The sequence below is a fragment of the Sturnira hondurensis genome, unplaced genomic scaffold, assembly GCF_014824575.4.
Source record: "Sturnira hondurensis isolate 20B ecotype Veracruz unplaced genomic scaffold, ASM1482457v3 Scaffold0006505, whole genome shotgun sequence".
NCBI lineage: Eukaryota > Metazoa > Chordata > Mammalia > Chiroptera > Phyllostomidae > Sturnira > Sturnira hondurensis.
Window position 1 is genome coordinate 2416518 of NW_028079136.1, and position 20051 is coordinate 2436568.

General features: G+C 46.5%; 1 protein-coding gene across 2 annotated transcripts in view; it reads right to left on the minus strand.

Moving 5' to 3' along the window:
• The window catches only part of INSC (INSC spindle orientation adaptor protein), a 115416-nt gene extending 98707 nt beyond the window's left edge, over positions 1 to 16709 (minus strand). The window contains exon 1 of one of the 2 annotated variants that reach the window (XM_037050167.1): positions 16578 to 16709. The gene's annotated coding sequence lies outside the window, so the exon portion shown is untranslated. Of the gene's footprint in view, positions 1 to 16205; positions 16288 to 16577 lie in introns of those variants that run through there. The other variant, XM_037050168.1, reaches the window with a different exon arrangement.
• Between the last annotated feature and the right edge of the window lie 3342 nt (positions 16710 to 20051).

Below are 20051 nucleotides of genomic sequence, written 5' to 3' on the forward strand. Positions count from 1 at the left end.
ATGATAGGTAGAAAATAGATAGGGGGGAGGGCAGGAATACTATAGGAAATACAGAATCTAAAGAACTTATGACACATGGACATGAACGAAAGGGGGAGATGGTGGGAGAGGGGTGTGCAGGGTGGAGGGGAGTGAAGGGGGGGAATGGGACAACTTTAATGGCATAATCAATAAAATATATTTTAAATAAATAAATAAATAAATAAAATAAAAAGTTCAGCCCATCAAGATGATATAATAATGAGGATATACCTAAAAACAATAATATGTTCTTAAGCTATACAAAGTAAAAGCTGATAAAACTTCAAAAAGAAATGAACAAATCCAGAATCACATATGGATATTCCAACACATTCTGTTGTTAATTAATAGGTCAAGTAGAAAAATTATCAGTAAGAGTTTAGGAGATATGACTGGCATGATTAAGTCAGATGAAGTTCTATTCATCAATAGAACACTGCATTCAATTTATCAGGAATCCATATTCTTTTGAAAGATCAATGAATCACTTTTTAATGACTAGTTTCTAGATCTTAAAACAAGTTTCAGCAAATTTCAACGATCGGTTCTCTTCAGATTGCAATTTCTACCCCAATATAAATACCCTCATACATTTGGATATTTTAAACATAAAAATAATTGGTCAAAGAAGAAATTATAACAGAAATTATAAAAAACCTGAATAATTATGATAACATAAAAATCATATAGTATACAGATGAGTAGAACTGAGAGCAAAAATTACAGCCTTAAATTAGAAAACCTGAAAACTAAAAGAATGTCAAACTTCTAACAACATAAGAAATTTTAAAAGGAAGAGAATAATTCTGTAGAAAAGAGCAAGACAAATTCTAAAACAGGAGCAAACATTAAGCAAAACACAACAAAAACACAAAGCAAACATAAACACAAAACTAAATGTAAACACAAATGAAATGATCGATAGAGTTAAATTTAGTTTTTGAAAATATAAATAAAGCAAATTTCTTCTAAGATCAGGAAAAAAGGAAAGTAAACACAAATAATCAATTTTAACAATAAAAGAAAGTTAATTATTACAGATGCAGCAAAGATAAAAGAATATTTGCATAAATAGCTATATTTGCAAAAAATACAATTTGCCAAAGTTGACTCAAGAAGAAATAGATCTATAAATTAATCAGTAGTTAAAAATCTTTCCATAAGGAAAATACCAGGAACAAAGAAGTTCACAGGTAAATTTATATCATTCAAAGAAAGCTAAACTTATCTGAACTCTTCCAGAGAATAAGAAAAAAGAAAAAAAAACACTTCAATTCATTTTATGAAACTGATATAATTTGATACTAAAACTGAAGAAGAACACAAGAAGGGAAATTTATAGGCCAATCTCATGAGTGAACATAGATGAAAACATATTAAAATATTAGTAAACAGAATTCAGGTACATATGTAACCAATTATATAGCATGGCCAAGTTGGGTTTAGCCCAAAAATACATGGCTATTTTAGATTAGAAAATAGATTAATGAAATTTACTATGTTAATTGGCTAAAGAGCAAACTATTTATGATCATCTCAAGAGATAAAGAAAAATAATTTTATAAAATCCAACAGTCATTCATAACAAAACCTTTTTAGCAAACTAGGAATAAGAGACTTTCTTTAAACTGATTAAAGAGCATTTACAAAATAAAAAGAAAGGACAAGAACAACATACATGATGATGACATGTTGAAAGCATTTTCTGTGAGATCAAAATAAAATAAAAATTCCCAGCTCCCAATTTCTATTCATTATTGTGTTACAGATCTTAGCTAGTATAGAAGGCAATGAAATGCACAGGAAGGGAAAGAAACAAAACTGTCATTATTTGCAGTCGATATGATTTTCCACTGGGTGACCACATCTGCCTGCACACAACAGCACACAACCAAGGAAGTGAGCAGAGGCTGTGCCCACACCCAGCCACAGGCCCTACCCAGGGCTGTGCCCACTGGACACAAACCTGTAGTCCACTGGCCAAGCCAAGTCTCCATGGGTCCATGTCTTCCCTGACATGGTTTCTGTCCCCAACTCTCATGAAAAAATGTAGCATGAAGTAGCTAGTCACCCTCATTGTCAATGTAGAAAACCCAAAAGTATCTTAAAATAAATTATGTTAATCTATAAAAGGGCTTAGAAAGTTGGCTAGAAATGAATACACAAAAGCCAAGTACTGTATAGTCCTAGACACCAGCACAAACATAAAGTGAAATTCAGGAGAGGACTGAACAAGAGCAAGAATTATATATAATGTATATACAAAAGAATCTTAAAATGGGCAAGTCCCTCACTGAGAAAACTATAAAATGTTATTAATGGATATTGAAGAAGGCCAAAGTAAATGAGGAAGTATTTCATGAATTTAGACAGGAAAATGTTAATTCACCATAAATTCATTTGTTGATTCAATACAATCCCAATCAAAGCCCCACAGGGGTTTTTCCTACAACCTGATGAGTTGACTCTGAAATGAATAAACAAATATTCATCAAAAGGAAAAAGAAGTTAGAGGGACTTTTCTACTAGATAATGACTTATTTTCAAAGAGCAAATACTATGTGGTATCAACCCTGGAATAAACCGAGAGAATTAAATAGTGAGTCTCAAAATAGACCAAAGGAAATGGGAACACCTGATTGATTGCAGAGGAGGGGGAAAGAGAGGGAGACCGGGTCAGAGCACACATGCTCATCTCAGACCAGAAACAGGAGCTGAACTGGGTGAGGGAAGGTAACACAACTCTTGCTCCTGCCTGGCATTGAGGCGGGAGCTCCTTCTTGCTCGCAGACTCCTGCTCCCAAGCCTCCCTCTTGTCCCAGAGCAAAGATCTAGCTGGTCCAAGCTAGAGAGAAACAGCTAAGAGGGTTGCACTGCAAGCCCTCCTCTGCAGACAGAAAAGTCCAGCCCGTCTCCAGGACAACCTTGAGAAATGGAAGGTTAATTAAGAAGACCAGACATATAGTCCTCTTAACGTGTTCCTTTGAATTCAGTTTGAATGATCAAGTGGAATGTGTCCCTGTGATGCAAGGATGGTTCACAGGCAAACTGGAGTGACACACCTTTGATCACCTGGCACAGCTGTAGTAAACACTGAAATATAAGCATTAAGATGGCACTGCTTTGTATTCCTACATGAGGTCATAAAAATAAGAAGGATTTTGTTAGGCAACATGGTCCATGGAAATAAGAGTTTCTGAAAAGACCCAAAGAAATGAATCTCTAAAAGTGGGATTTCAGACAAAGTGAAAAATGAGCCCTTAGCCAAGATAGAATTCTGGAAGTAAGGTCCTAACCAAAATTCCTTTTAGTAATAATGCAGGCAAGAAACATGGGATATTATAGGAGGACAGAGGACAGATCCTCAGAAATTTCTTTTTCTATGGTTTATGACAAAGTAAACTAAGACCCAGAAAGGACAGAGGATTTGCCCAAGTCACAAAGTAAATTTGTGGCTGAACCCAGACTAGAACCCAAGTTCTTTCTTCCCTCTCTCTCAGGTTCTGCCCCAAACCTGGCCTGGTCCATAACGCTACCTTGGATGATACCACTGTCTTCCACAGGACATTCACTGCTGGATGCTGAGCTTGAGGCACTTACTTCACTGTGTCTACAAGTTCAGTTTGCCCATGAGTATAACTCGCCCTCCTCACTGTGGAAATCCCTTTGCCAACTCCAAAGCCCAAGACAAACAGAACCTGTTGACAAAGAGCTTAAGACGCAATTACCCATCCAGCACCAACACAGACCCAGGGGCCTGGGCTGGGCTGGAAGGGAGCTACAGCCCAACTCCCTCTGACTTTTCTGTAAAATGTCTCCAGCTAAGCCCTCCCCACTAGGATCCTGAATGCAAGGGGAGAAGCATGACAGAGGACAATTCCATGTGAAATCCTACTGTCAAGTCATAGACCACAGCATGCCATGGGAAGAGAACAGGGCATGTTCTTCAAGGAGCAGCCTTCAGCTCCTTGGGCAGCAGGCAAGCAAATAGGTGGGTCTGGTGAAATCCCTGGGGTCCCAGCCTCAGGCCAGATCAAGCACTAGACTTCAGCCCAAAACAAGCACCCCAGGTACTCACCTGGAGGCTGTAAACCGCTGTGGGCTGCTCTTCTCTCTCAAGCTGGTCAGGGACTTTCTCTCCTGTAGTGGCCTCAGATACAAGATATGCCAGCTCTCATCCACACCTGTGTCCTCTCCCTCTCAGCAGGCATCTTTGTGGGAGAAGCCCCCTTTATCACGCATATTTATGGCCCCAAGTGAGCCTCTGCCAAGGGCTCCCCATGTAATCGAGGTAGAAATGGTCATGGTTCTGGCATGAGGGATCAGGATCCAGGCACTACCCGCATCCACAGGCGGGTCTTTCTGATCCCACATGTGGCCCACTCTGAGGCCAGTCTGCCACCAGCCTCAATCTGGGTCATCAGGGCATCTGTTCCATATCAGGCCACAGCTAAATGACAGAGAACGAGGTAAATAAAGCCATTTTCTTCTTCAAATTTCCTCTTCCGTTGAAATAGAGATGTAATGCATAATTAAACAAATCAGTGATTTCCCCAACTCGAGTGCAAAAGAGATGCTTAACCTTTCTCTACCACAAGTGCTCTATATTGCCTTGGACAATTTAGACCCTTTTCCTGGGCTCCCCATTTCCCCTCTGTAAGAGGAGAAGGCCGGATTAGATGAGCTCCACCTCTAACCCTAATGCTACTACGATCCAATGACCCCCTCCCCAGAAGCTTCCAAAAGAGCCATTCATGGCCAGAGGCCAGCTCCAACCCCTTTCTGCCCTGCCCAGAACCCAGGCTGCTGTGTGTTCTTTGCTCAAAGACAGCTTCAGGAGCTCTCTGGTTTTGTCCCAAGGACAGCCACACGAATCACCTGCTGCACGTTTAGCTAGAGGCCCCTACATCACTGCAGCCCTCCCCAGTATGCATCTGGGGGGCCACCCCAACAGTCCCCTCAACCTTAGGGCCCCTGCTGGCCATAAGGCCAAGAGAACTTTATGTTAACTTGCCCTTTGTAAGGCAACTGTCTTCTCACCAGCCTCCCAGCTCCCAGCCTGTCCTTTCTTGGGCTAATATTAATTTCCACCTCTTAAAACACAGCTCTCACTACGACATCTTGAAAACCTATTATGTCTCCCCAGTCTCTCTCAACTCAGGTCTGAACTCCTTAGCTTGGTACTAAAACCCTGTTTCCAGTCCACCCCACCCCTTCTAGCTAGTTCCATTCTATAGTCACCTACATGTCCCTTCTACTCAAGCTTCAAAGTAAGTCTCCTGCCATTCTTCAGGACTGACTTGCTGTCCCCACCCACCAAGATTCATCCTAAATATGATCTCTTCCTGGAAGCTCACTCTGATCCCCAGACCATCATGCACCTAGACTACTGAAGGGTGTTGGTGAATGGTGTCAACACCATTCACCTTCTACTTTCCAGGGCCTGTTTGGTTTTCTAACTGACTGGTGATCTCCTACGGGTGCATCTTATCTCCCGTGCTAGGGCCAAAGTTCCAGAAGAATATGCCCGTATCAACCAGCATCTGACATAATGCTCTACATGTAGCAGGTAAAGACTTGCTTATTCAAAAGCAATAAAGACAGCTGGAAAGATCACTGAGGACAGAAGGAATGAACATGGAGTCGTGATGCAGGGTGTCATACATGGGCAGCATTGCACAGACATGGGTAGACTAAAAAGTGAAGTGGATGGATAAATGAATGAATGAATACATGAGCTTTGGTCCCAGCCACCACCACCTCTCACCTACATTACTGTAACAGGCTCCTGACATATCTTTCTTCCCTTCCCCTCGATAATCTATTATCTTCAAAGCAGCCAGTACATTTTTTATGAAAACAAGTTGTATTATATCAAGTAATAAATGCATACAAAGATGTAGACAGTTTTAGTTATTTTCTTCCAGATGTCTGGATCAACTTACAGGAATAGAAGAACTGAAATCTACATAGTCTTAGGGAAAATTTCAGGGGTCTTTGTTAGGTTAGGTTTGGTAAGTTGCTCTTCCCTTCTGTTTTTATAATGTGTACATTTTTAAAATTGATTTCAAAGCACTAATACTGATGTAAATGCTTAAACAAAAAAGCTACGTTAAACAAAAGCTTCTGAAGTCCACCCATATTACTCAAATTAAAAACTGAAGTTCTCCAAATAACCTACAAGGGTCCTCATCACCTAGCCCCCAACTTTGCATTGACTCTGATTTCACTCCAGTCGTATTGACCCTCAGGCGCTTCCTCAAACCCTTCCTCAAACCTTCCTTGTGACTGTTGCCTTTACTCTTCTGCGTGATTGCTCTTCCCCCAAATATCCACACAGATGTCCCTTCCACTTCCTCCTGTTCTCTCTTTTAACATCTGCACATCAGAGAGAACCTCCTTATCCTGGATAAATGTACAACCCCCTTCCAACCCTTAGCATTCCGTTACCGTTCTTTATATTCCTCTTTTGTAAAAGATTTTATTTATTTATTTTTAGACAGGGAAGGGAAGGGGGGAAGAGAGGGAAACATCACTGTGTGGTTGCCTCTTGAGCACCCCATCCTAGAGACCTGGCCCAGAACCCAGGCATGTGCCCTGACTGGGAATCAAACCAGTGACCCTTTGGTTCACAGGCCAGCACTCAGTCCACTGAGCCAGGCCAGCCAGGGGTCTTTATATTTCTCTATAGCACTCAGCACCATACTGTATATCAACCTGATTACTGTCTGTCTTCTCCCACCAGAGAGAAAATTCTACAAGAGCACATGTTTTGCTTACTGCTGTATCCCCAGTGCCTAGAACAATGCATGCCATGGAGTAGGTGCTAAGTAGATTGTTGCTGAATGAACGAGGGAAGGAGGGAGGGAATGAGTGAATGAGTCTGTAACTTAGATCCTGAGCAACTTTGGGCATTTTTCCAAGATGCTCTTATCTGATGTGGATGCCATTGTTCCCGTGCCTGCTCAGTTCCAGCCTGTTCAATGTCATAGCAGATGGGCAACACACATTCTGGGGGGCTTTTCGTAAATGACAAACCTTCTGGAGGGGTGGGGCCAGGATTCGTCTACTGCCTGGTTTCTAAATGCCACATTTTAAAATCCTGTTCTCCCACCCTCTCCACAACCTCTCTGCATATCCCATAGGGTTAAAAGTATAATCCTAGTGGAACATTAATAAAAGAAAAGCATCCTCTTTTCCGTGGCAGGGTGCGTAGGGAGCTGCGTTTGTCTCTGATCTTGGGGCCCGAGTCCCAAGCCCCTCCCCAGAGCCCAGCTACCACCTTTTATCTTTCTGATCAAGGAGCCTAATTCCTAAGCTCTCATCACCACTAAAAGAGGGAAATAGGAGGCTAGAAAAGCAGACATCAAAGATAAGAAGAGCAATAAGAGTGGCAGCTTCCAGTCTCCCTCTCTTCCTGTTGGCACCCTACAATTGCACCCAATCAGCACAGTGACATCTATCCCCCTCAGCAGTCTCCCCACCTGGGTTCCGAGCCAGGAGGACCATATGAAAGAGGGATGAGAGAGAGCAATGTGAGGGTGACTCGGCCTTGAATCCTGCTGTAAATCCACATAAATTCCTGTTTGTGGATGAAGAGGTGGCTGCTGAATTGGTAGATAGATAAGAGACTGAGTGAAGGCAAATAGGTAATTGAATGAGTGAATGAGAAATGCCAAGAGTGAGTGAGCCAGAGTGACCAAATAGATTTCTATCCTCCTGCTAAAAGCATCTCCGCAAGGAAGGCTCGCTGGGCTTAGTAAGACCTCTCTGAATTCCCTTTTAGGCCAATGTCAGTGATAAAGGTAGGGTCAGATAGAGTAGGGGTGGGAAGGAAGTTGGCAACTCCTGACTGGTGTGAATTACACAAGTAACTTTCAAGCTCCAAGGAGCCTTCATCAGGGTTTGTAAAGACCCTTCATATAAGCAGCCAAGGAGCTAATTCAAAATCACCGCAGGCCGCTCAGATTTCCTGCATCCTCTACAAATCAGGCAGGGGCATAGATGAAGAAGCCTCAGCTTAGGGATGCCGTGTGACTTAACTACCCCCTCCTCCAAGCGAACTCCTTAGAATTGTCCACAAATTACATGTCACCTATCACCAGTCCCCCCAGAGCTCCCGGATGACCGTCTAATTTGTTTGCCCAGAAGATGGCAAACACTTTGGAGGTCAGACATGTGACTGACAGGTACCTCAAATGCAACACATCCTAAAATGAGTTCTCTTCCTACCCAAATCTAGCACTCCCTTAGAATTTTTATTCTACTTCATGGCATCGCCATCTGTCTGGTCGCTTGGCTGATAAAACTTCAATCATTCTCATTCACGCATCCAACAAATACCTGTGGCATGTGTCAGTAATGTCCTATTGGCTAGGACAAAGCAATGAGCAAAACCAGATCGGGTCTCAGACCTCATGGAGTTTGTTATCAAAGAGGAAAAATGAGCATTAATTATCACATAATAATTGTAAACAGATGGAAAGCCTTGAAAGAGGCATGTGGTGTCTAAAGCCTTATAAAATAGGATTTGACCTAATTATGGAGGTCATGGAAGTGACAACTGAGCTGTGATCTGAGAGACAGGTAGGAATTCAGCGGGCAGAGACATAAAGGAAGTGTGGTAGGCAGAGGAACAGCAAATGCAAAAGCCTACGGTGGGGGTGGGGGCCACTGCAAGCCCAAGGGACTGAGATAAGACCAGTGTGAAAGAAAAGAGAGCAAGGGGAGACCTGGGCAGGAGGACATAGGGATCAGACACATTTGCAGGACCTACTAAAGAGTTGATATTTTTCCCAAGATCAATAGGAAACAACTGAAGCATTTTTAAGGAGAAAAATGACATGATCAAGTGTGTCTTGAAATGCACTCTGGCTGCAGAGAGGAGAACAAAATATAAGTGGACTAGTTAGGAGGCTCTTGTGGTACCCCAGAAAGATGCAGATGGTGCCTTGACTAGAGTGACGCTGATGGGGATGGAGGACTGATGGATTTGAGAAGACCTAGGAGAACATCAACAAGTACTAGACTTATGGGCAGAATCACTTCATAAATTATATAAATATCCAACCCCTATGCTGAATACCTGAAACTTATATAAAATCATATCAATTAATTGAAAAATAAAAAAGAATACCATCCAGAGTTTGTGATAAATTGAATATGGGCTTTTGAGGGAGAGAGGTGTCGAGGATGGTTGCCATCTCTCTCTGACTTGTGCAGCTGCATAAACGAAGGAGCCACTCAGGGAGAAATGAAATATCTGCAGAGGACCGCACATGAACAGGATAGTGCGGAGGCGACATGCAGACATTCCATTTGGACACGCTGAGTTTGAGAGGGCTTTGAACCGTCAATCTGGGAGTCCTTCTGATTCCATTGGCTCCCTACTCTCTCCACTCAGTTAGTCACCTGGTTCTAACTGCTTTGCATCTTGTCTTAATTCAGGTCCTTATAATTATCTGCTGGATAATTAAAACAATCTCCAGACTAGGCTCTTTCTCCTTCCAATCCATCCATTCCACACTGTAGGTCTTCCTAAATGTTGCCTCCTCAAAGAGGCTCTTCCTGATGACCCAACCTAAAGTACCCCTACCCTGGTACTCTCTAACTCAGTCACTTGGGGGGTTTACTTTCTAAAGACATATAATATTGTGTCGTACTTTTATTATAGAAATACATGGACATATACATACATGTCAAGTTCCATTTGTTAAGAGGGTATAGAAGCAATGACACACATGTAGCCCCAGAGCTTGGTTTCTAAATACCATTCTCCACTTAAAAGATCCAGGGCTCCTTGGAGATATGGCTAATTCCAGGGCTGGAGCAAGGAAAGAATAAAACTATCCTGGAACATCCTGCTACAGCAGAGAGCAAGCAAGAGCTCAGAGAACCATGGGGACTAGGCAAAAGAAACAAGGACCAGTTTGCAGTGCCTCCCACTATCCAATCAGGGGTGGTACGAATATCAAAATAAAATATATTAATTGATTATAATGCACTGAATAAATAAATTAATAATACATGAGTTCATAAGAAGAAAGAAAGGAAAAAAGAGAAAGGAGGAAAGAGAGAAAGAAAGAAAGGGAGAGAGAGAGAGAGAAAGAGGAGGGAGAGAGCTTTCTTATAGTAGAATGCAAACTACCAGTAATCAATAAAAAAGAAATTATGGATCCAAAAGTATCAATGATGATCAAATTAGTGAGTACAAGTTTGATGAGGAACAGGATGTTTCCATAATCTCAAAGTATCCCTCCACAAATTATGTATTAAATACAAAGAGGAAAATAGTAATTACACGGTAGAGAAACCGGTGAACATCACCGTAAGCAAGTAATGAAGGCTTCTATCACCAGCTTCGGGATGAAACTCGCACCCTGTGCTTGCTGATATGATAACCTCGCTTCAGTAGTACTCCTGCCCAAAACACAGAGCTTGAATCTAACCATGTAGAGCCATCACATAAACCCAAACTGAGGGATACTCCACATAATTGCCCTGAACGATTCAAAAACAAAAGGCATAAAATCTAAAGCAGAGGAATTGCTCTGGATTAAAGGAGACTGAAGAGACATGACGATTAAGTGCAATCTGTGGGTTGGGCCCTGAACGGGGCAGGGGCGAGGGGAGAGTTATGAAGACATTACCAGGACAGACGGGTACCGGGGTAAGAATGTACGCTTCTCAAGCATCATGTGTCTAATCTACTCTTCAGTTAATCAGATATATGAGTATTTTATATCAAATATGGACACACATAAATAAGACAATAAATATAATAATATGTGATCAATAAAATATACATTATATAGATAATTAAAATATACATAAATAATAAAGAGAATGTTTTTATATTATCAGAGAGAAAGGCAGTGAAAGCCATAAAGTAAATGAAGCATTCTGTAAGGAATTAAAAAGGAATTTCTTTAGCCAGTCTTGCAAAGTTTCATTAATTTGATATAATATTCAAGTTAAAAGAAACATAAAAATAGTTTGTTTTTCTGTTTGCTGAATGAATGATGGAGCTCATATCCAATTGTAACCCTCCTCTGCTTCAAACACCTTCGTGGCCGCTCATAGGCGTCAGGAGAAAAACCCAAACACCTCAGCGCAGCCTTCAAAGCCCGACATCCACCGAGAGCCCTTTGTGATATCTCCCATCTCATTTCTCCTCACTGGGGGCCACGCACACTGCGTGCTCCTGTCATGGTAACTGCTAAAAGTCCCCCGGTTTACCATCCTAGGTAACACTTCCGTGCCTTAGCATGTGCTGGTCTCTTGGACTAGAATGACCTTCTCTTACCTTCCAGACAACTTCCTATTAGATTTCAAGATCCAGACCAAGAGTTTTCGCCTCTGGGAAGGCCTCTCTGATTACCCCAGTAGGAGACGACACAGTCTCTCCTGACACATGCACACCTCCCCTGCCTGCCGTGATCATGTCCCACAGACAGGCCAGCCACGCCCAGTTTACAAGCCTGCCTTGTCACAGGGTCTGATCGCTGCCTGAGGACAGATTCCCACTCACCTGTACACTCAGTGCTTTGCACAGGTCCTGGCACATCACGGGATCTCAATTAACCTTTGTGGCATGAATAATAGTGGCTGAACCTTCCGCATCTTCCTAGAGAGGCCCTGACTTCAGTCTCTCTCATAATTCTCAAAAAACATGGGAGACTGAGAGAAATTCATTCTTCCCCTATTTACACACAAGGAAAGTAAGGTCTGGAAAGGATAAGACAACAGTGCATGCAGAGCTGAGCTACAGCTGGAAGAGATCTCTCGCCAATCAGCCCAGTGTTTTTCTCCAGAAGGTAGGTGGGTGGGACAAGAAGGAAGGATATGCCAATGTGGTTTGCCTAGTCTGTGTTAGACTCTATGCTTGGAATAAACCTTACTGGTTCTAGGATCATGATTGCATTATAAGAAACCCCATTTTATAGACACAGAAACCAAGACTCCAAGTCATATCCGTCTGACTACAAAGCCCATGCTCTTTTCTCTGCGTGTCGCCAGGTGTAGCCCCTGACCCTCCATCAGAGGACAGGAGAAACCTGAGTCAATCATTGTTTCCCTCACCAGTGTCTTTGAAACCAGCACCACACACAGCCCTACAACGCAGCCCACACTCCCAGACCACAAGCTTCATTTCACATGGTTTCCAAACCCAGGATATTTGGGTTGTAAGACAAAACCTCCATTTCTCCAACAGAAAGTGAACACTATACACAATTATCCAGCCAAACTGCTGACACTCACAGACGCTGCATCACACCACACGGGGTCTGGTCTGCCCAGAGACATCTTCTGAGGACCCAGGACTGCCCCAGGGCTTGGCACTGAGGGGCCTTGGAGCTGGGGGAGGGGAGGTCTGCTGGCTGGATCACAGAGTCTAGGCAAAGGCTCCATTCCCAGGACAGAGATTGCTCCAGGAGAGAAGTGAAGCCTCAGAAGCCCCGTGCTGCCCACCCCAAGGGGGTGGAGAATCCCCACCAGCCCAGGAGGCCTTCTCCATCATACCCCTGCTTCCCACAGAGCAGCAGTCTCTGCCTCTGGCTGGAAAGGCCAATGGTGCTGATGACATTCAGGTCCCGGGACAGAGAAGCCAGGCCCTTCGACCTTCTCCAGGTGGATTCTCCTGCTTTCAAGGCCTCCGAACTGGGGGAGTGAGCAGTGGACACTCCAACCTGGGATGGAATCCATGCTGGCTCTAAGCTGAGCAAGTCACTTAACCCCATGTGCTTCAGTTTCCCGATTTTTTTAAAGTAGCACCTGCCTCACAGGGCTGGTCCTGAGGTTTCATTAAACAAAATGTTTAAACGTCCGAACAAAATGGTTGGCCTTCGTAGATACTAAGTAAGTGTGAGTGACCGTGAGTGAGCCTCCCCTGACAGAAGTCTGACGGTCCCACCCAATATACTCTTACTGGATTTTAAAACTGCTTCCACTTGATTATGATTAAAGTCAAGGGAACCACAAGACTCCTCAGCAGAGATGCAATCAAGTCTTGGTCTTACCTTTTTGAGACGATGTTTACCTAGGAAGGAGCAAACACCTCATCTCCCTCCTTGCCCCCCAACCCACCAGCACATCACCCACAGCCTCAGGCCAATGAGTCCTCCTTCCCACTTTGTAACCAACTGCTTTCGGAAGGATTAATCTTGACCGTGGGCAACAGCCGCCAGTGTGGAGTGACCTACTGCATACTGAGAAGCAGAATCCCAGCACAACACCTACGCCCACCGTCAGAGTCCTCCCAAGCATTATTATGTGCTAAGCATTGCCCTCCACTGCTCCCCTTTGCAAACATTAATTGCCTTGGGCAGGGTAAAATAATCGGTCTTACAGTGAATTAGTTAGAAGCTTCATGAACTTTGCAGTGTGGTTAGAGCCCTGAATTGCATTCAGATGCCCCTGGTAACCCACATCCCTTGCAAGTGAGGTGTGATAAATGACTCCCTAGTTGCTCGGCAGACTCAAGACACCCTTGTGAGGAAGAAGGAAGGGGTGAGCACTAGCCTATGGCCTCACAGATCCAGGGGAGGGGGCAGAATAACTCCCTCAAGTGTCCCTCCACATTTCAAAGCCCACACTCCTTGTCCAGAAGGGCCATCCCTGATCAGACACCACGTGGCCTGGGGGGAGGCAGAGCTGAAGTTCAAGAGATACAGACCTCCCAGTGGAGCCCAGGCCCTAAGCAAGGTCACACAGAAAGGGGTGGCCATGGGGACAGGGCCAGGCTTAAGGCAGGGGTCAAACTCCTTCAGGCACCCAGACACTCATGCTTTTGAGACAGGGAAGAGCTGGCAGCTGAAGCACTCAGAGTAGGAGCCATCTATCAATGGCCCAATTCATTCTCAACAATGCCCATTGTCTGAGCCAGCACAGAGATGGGCATTATCTCCCAGAGCTGGAGGAAGAAAAGCTCCAAGACATGGTTTCGAATCAGAGCCCAAAGATACAGAAGCCAAAACTGAGACATACGCTTTGAAAACCAGATAAAGTATTTGAAATTGGAGATGTTCCAAGAAAACCTATGCAATATGGCTCTCATCCTCAGAGACCAAGAGGACGCCCAATTGCTTGTCGCTCATTTACTTATTCTATTCTAATCTTTCTCTACAAGGAATGTGGGAGTTTACAGTTAAAGATGCATATACTATAAAGTTGTTTAAGCAAAAATTAGAAGTCAAAGCTAAGGTTCCAACTAACATAGTTACTAGAATGGAGCTATATGATAGACTAAGAGCTTCCCAGCAGCCAGAGTAAGAAGGAAAACACACAAATTACGTCAACAACCTGGGAGTTACATAAGCCTGTAGAAATCCCTTGAACTTTCTAAGCCTTAATTTCATTGTCAGAAAAAAAAGGGGGGGGTGCATGGAGGGTGGAGGAGACAACTGACCTAACACAGTTGTTGTGAAAAGTAATAAAATAAGGCATATATTAGATTCAACAAATGGTGGTTGTTGAACTGTCTCTTCTTGAAACTGAAATTATGTGAATGTAGTGGGGCTGCCCATGATGCTCTGTAGTCCCTTGTTCGGGTCTGACATTCTCATCGGCAGATATATTATTTGATTCACAGAGAATGGGGAAGCAGCCTGAGACTGAGGCACTGTGATTCCCCCAGTCTTCCAGAGACTCTCTGGTGTTCTGTAGTTGTTAGGGACCCCCACAAAGGAGAAGGCTGGGGCATTCCTCCCCCCTTCCCTCCCCACCTTTTCTCTGCAAGAATGCTGCCAGGCTGACCGCAGCCTACCCGTATTTAACCATCGCCAAGGGTCAGCCTGGGGACCGGGCCAGGGGAAGGTAGAGTCCAGCACCCTCTCAGGAAACGGCTGAAGCCCGTCTGCTCCCCTGCACTAGAGGAGTTGATGGAATGAGAGCTCAGGCACTTCTCCAACCAACCTGCAAACACTAAGGAAGAGAAGGCTAATGTCATCTGTCCAAGATCCCAACTGAAGGAGCATGGTTAGTCTGGGCACCTCACTAAGCCTGTCCAGAGGAGAATGATCAGAACGGGAGAGGTCTAGAAGCAATAATAATAACAACCAGAACAAGCTGATATTTGAGGGCACCTACTCTTCCGAGCACTGTTTAGCGTGTCCCCAGTAGTCCCCAGGGGAAGGAGGGCAGGGAGAACAATATTCCACCAAGGAAAAAGAGGGAGAGGGTAGAAGATCAGAGGAAAAGCCAGCTCTTTCAGCCTCACCTGTAGATGGGAGACTCAACATAGTGTTGATTAAAACTGAAGAAGAGACGGAATCAGCCCAGCTCAACCCACCACGTACGTGGCTGCTCGGGCCCCAGTCCACACACAGGAGGACCACACTTTTCTGCTCCAGGGAAACCCAGAGTATAAACTAGAGCCTGGAGCAAATTACAGGTGTGAGCTCCACCTCAGTCCTACAAGACTGGCCTTTTCACTTGTAAGGGGGGCCAAAGCTGCTTCTGAGGCCCAGAGCCTGAGGCCACAGGCTCCACAGGCAGCTTCAGTTCCAGATCCAACAGGACACCCCAATGGTGCTGTGTCCCCCATCTGCCCTGACCCCCAGCCAAAGCCCCTGACTTCAGATATTCCCTACCAAGGCCGGTTTCTTGAACCCATTGTCCAAGGTGCCATATGTAGGCTAAAGGGGAACTGAAGAGGGGCCTGGAGGCTGCAACTGGGTCAAACCAGACTGTGTGTTTGCACATACGCATATTTTACACACATGTGGGTGCCCACTGCATATGTCATTGCCCGCAGTTACACACACTGGAAGTGTGTGAGTGTTTGCATGGATGTCCTGAGAGGAAGTGCATGAATGGTGTGTGGGCAGGAGTGTGTACACATGGGCAGCTGTGAGTATGTGGGTGTGGGTGTTCTGTAGTGTTTGTGGGCAGGCACAGCTGTGGTCTGCTTGCCCCTCTCATCTTCCTCCTATCTCTTCTGGTGTGGCAGTGGGGTCCCCCCAAGCTGTCTCCCCACTCTAGCTGGCCAGTTGGGGTCATTCTGTGTTGGGTGAAGGCTCTGAGCTCTTGCCCAGCTTAGTCCTGAGAAACCAAAGCCACATGACCCACAGAGGAGATACCCCAGCTGGGGACAAGTCAGGTCACCCTAGAAAGTCTGAGTTCAGATATCACACCTTACTCCAAAGCTTCTGCCGCCATCAGCTTGCTCACACACATCTATCCACCTGCGCATGCGCTCACTCAGCGCACCCGGAGCCTTCCCAGCAACATGTGAATGTATTTCCAGGGGAGCAGATATGGTCCTCACAGGGCTGCCCGGGCCACAGACACACACGCCACCTGTGGGCACACACCAGACCCATCTACATGTAAGTCCCCATACACACCGACAGCTCTCCCACCCACACTCAACCATGAGGCATATGCTAGAAAGTTCCACATACTAACACATCGGCCCAGACACACTCCCACCCGCTGGCACTCACACTGACACGCGGAGACCTACTATCTAAATAGTCGCAAACATGTTCTGTCCCCAACTAGGCTGGCAGGTCCAGCACCAGCCCTTGAATCCAGCCAGCAGTGTGTCTACTTACTCTGAAGAAGCTGGCGGGCTAGAGCCGGTGCCTGCGGCAGCCAGCGGTGGCAGGGCGCAGCTGGGGCTCCAGAGGCCGCGCTCAAGTGGCTGCGCGCAAGTGGCTGCGCTGGCCCAGCCCTGCCGGAGCAGCCTCCCGCTGCCCCGCGCCTCCGCCCCGCGCTGCCCCCGCTGGCGCCCTGGGCCGTGGCGAGACCTTCTACAACAGCGTGCTCCCAGCCAAGCTTCTGTCCCGTCCCGCGTCAGCCTCCGCTGCCTGGAGTCTCAGCCCCGCTGCAAGGCTATTTTGGTGCCCCCCGGCAATGGAAACGTCGCGCTCTGTGGGGAGCGTTGGAATGGGGACGCAGTCAAGTCTAATTAGAGACCTGGCTCACCCCGTGCTGGGCGGGAGTCACCGCAGGCAAGCACCCGGGAGCCTCAGAGCCGGTCAGGCGAGGGTGGCCCACATGCACCCCTCATGCCAGCATCTGGAGAGGAGAAGGGAATGCGCCGCGATCTGTTCCCTTGGAGCTGTAACAAAATAAGGAGGGGTTTGGGTGCGGTTCACACGCTCTGCGGAGGGAGCCGCCAGGCTTTGAGCAGCCCCCAAATGCCTGGAATGCGACTCGGTTTATTCACCACAGGTGCTTCCCTTTGGAACCGAAACCCCTCATAAGATCATGGACCTCCAGAGTACCAACCTACCAAAAAATGGCAGAGACGCCTTCTAACTTGGGGCACATCACACTTCCACTCTGGGTTTCTTTGTGTCCCTTGGGTAAGGCTAGAGAAAAGGCTGATTTCTACCCAAAAGCTCAGGAATGTCGCATTCTTGAACTGGAGGGAAGCTTCAAGGTCATTCTATCCAACTCCTTCCACCCTGCCAAGAATGAACGGGGGACACTGGAGGGCCTCGACTCTCTTTTAAGGATCACGGAGGAAAGGCAGCCCCTAGCCTCCTGTGGGCCTTTTCACCAAATTTGAATCCCCTCATTGGCAGGAAGTTCTCCTTGGCGTCTAACCCGAGTCCCTCGTGTGCAAACTATGTCAATGTGCCTACACCAGGTGTTGAGGGAGAGGGAGGCCAGCTGCATCTCCTCGCACAAGGACCACTCCAAGGTCCCATCTCAGCCATCTCTTCCCTGCTCCCTTTGTTAGGCCCTAGCTGAAAATGGCCATTGCTCTCTGGTTCCGGACACATTGCAGCTCCTAACATTAACAGCCTCAGCTCTCTGGGGAGCCCAGTCTCAGTGGGTGTTCAAGTCATTTCCCCCAGACAGGCCAGCTGTCGACTCTAGCCTCCATCCATCCAGGGACAGCCTCATTCTATCCCCCAGCCCCTTGAGTGTAGCTTCAGTTTCTCTCTCAACAAAGGCTGTCTCAGAGCCTGGGGGCAGAGTTTGGGCCCCAGCCACCCACATGGAGTTACACTGGAGTTGGCAGAAGGTTTTCTCTGAGTACATTTCCGGTAGGTCAGGGAGTGTAATAAAAGTAGTCTGGACCTTGTCCTTAAAGAGACCCGACTTTGCCTGCTGTCTTTACTGCTTTCTAGCTGTGTATCCTTGAACAAGTCACTATCCTTGAAACTCAGTGTTCCCATATTTACATTGGCAATCATGTGCTGTTGAAAGTATGAGATGAGATCGGGAATGTAAAAGTACCTAGAAAGCAAAAATATGTTTTAATGTGCTAGAAATGGAATGAGGACAAATATTAGCAAAAAAGTCTAAGAGGTCTTTTATTTCCAGGACCAAATTCAATGTCTAGGTTTCAGGGCAAGAGAGAAACAGATTTCGTTTGCTAAAGGTTCCCTTAGGACACTTAGTATGAATATTCCCCGCCTGCACACCCCAACGGTGTGCACCCACACTGGTGAACACACGCGTGCACACACACATCCACACGTCCACTTTCGCAGATACCTACTGCACAGCCCAGCCTCCTCGGCTCCTGTCGGCCCCAAAGGCCCCCGCCGCCTATACCATCGCTGGCTGCCTCTCCATTCTCGGGAGGCCGCCTCATGGCTCCAGTCGTGGCTGCAGTGACTCCAGGTTTCCCTACTGAGGCCCATGGGGGCAACTCCTCTCTGCTTGCCCATCCTTCTGGGCCATGGCCCCGGCAAGGCCTGAAACTCAAGGCAAAGATGGCAGAGGCGTTCTGAACGTTCTCAGACAGTCCAGAACTGAGGCCACTCGAGGGAGATCACAGTTGGAGCATCGTCCTCCTCGACCCCCCCCCCCCCCCCTTGGCCTGCCTGGCTTCCCAGTGCTGTCCTGCTTAATTCTTAATGGAAATTCCATCCCCGGCGCCAGCCCTGGCGGCTTCACAGAGTCCAGGCTTGGGCCAACAGCAAACTCCACCCAGAGACAGGAGGCTGCCTGGTCATATAAACACAGATACACACATATACACATGCGCACATACACAGATGAGCAGAGGCATTCACAACACAGAGATTCTCACCCAGACACATACAGACACAGAAAGATAATAAGCATTATAATTACTAATATTTATTGCACAGTACTAAGTACAAATATCAACTCCCCTAACCCTCACGGCACTGGGTTCTGATATTATCCTCAACTTACACATGAGGAAACCGATGTACAAGGAGGCGAAGTTAACTGGCATAAGGGGTCTAGTAATAACAGCCTCCACAGGAGCGCTGGGAGCCGTGCTGAGGGGCCTACGTGCATTGTTCCATTTCACCACCGCAGTCGCTGTGTGTAGAAGTTATTCCCATTGTACAGACAAGGAAAAGGGAGGTTGAATGGTTTCAATTGCCTGCCTGTGGAGTCACAGCTCGTGAGAGGAAGGGAGACTGCACGCGTATTTGCGTGGGAACCCTCATGAACAAACAGGGAGGTGCACAAGCAGAGACACAGGCACACACACCCTCAGAGGCACTGCTAAAGGTTCCCTTAGGACACTTAGTATGAATATTCCCCGCCTGCACACCCCAACGGTGTGCACCCACACTGGCGAACACACGCGTGCACACACACATCCACACGTCCACTTTCGCAGATACCTACTGCACAGCCCAGCCTCCTCGGCTCCTGTCGGCCCCAAAGGCCCCCGCCGCCTATACCATCGCTGGCTGCCTCTCCATTCTCGGGAGGCCGCCTCATGGCTCCAGTCGTGGCTGCAGTGACTCCAGGTTTCCCTACTGAGGCCCATGGGGGCAACTCCTCTCTGCTTGCCCATCCTTCTGGGCCATGGCCCCGGCAAGGCCTGAAACTCAAGGCAAAGATGGCAGAGGCGTTCTGAACGTTCTCAGTCCAGAACTGAGGCCACTCGAGGGAGATCACAGTTGGAGCATCGTCCTCCTCGACCCCCCCCCCCCTCCCCTTGGCCTGCCTGGCTTCCCAGTGCTGTCCTGCTTAATTCTTAATGGAAATTCCATCCCCGGCGCCAGCCCTGGCGGCTTCACAGAGTCCAGGCTTGGGCCAACAGCAAACTCCACCCAGAGACAGGAGGCTGCCTGGTCATA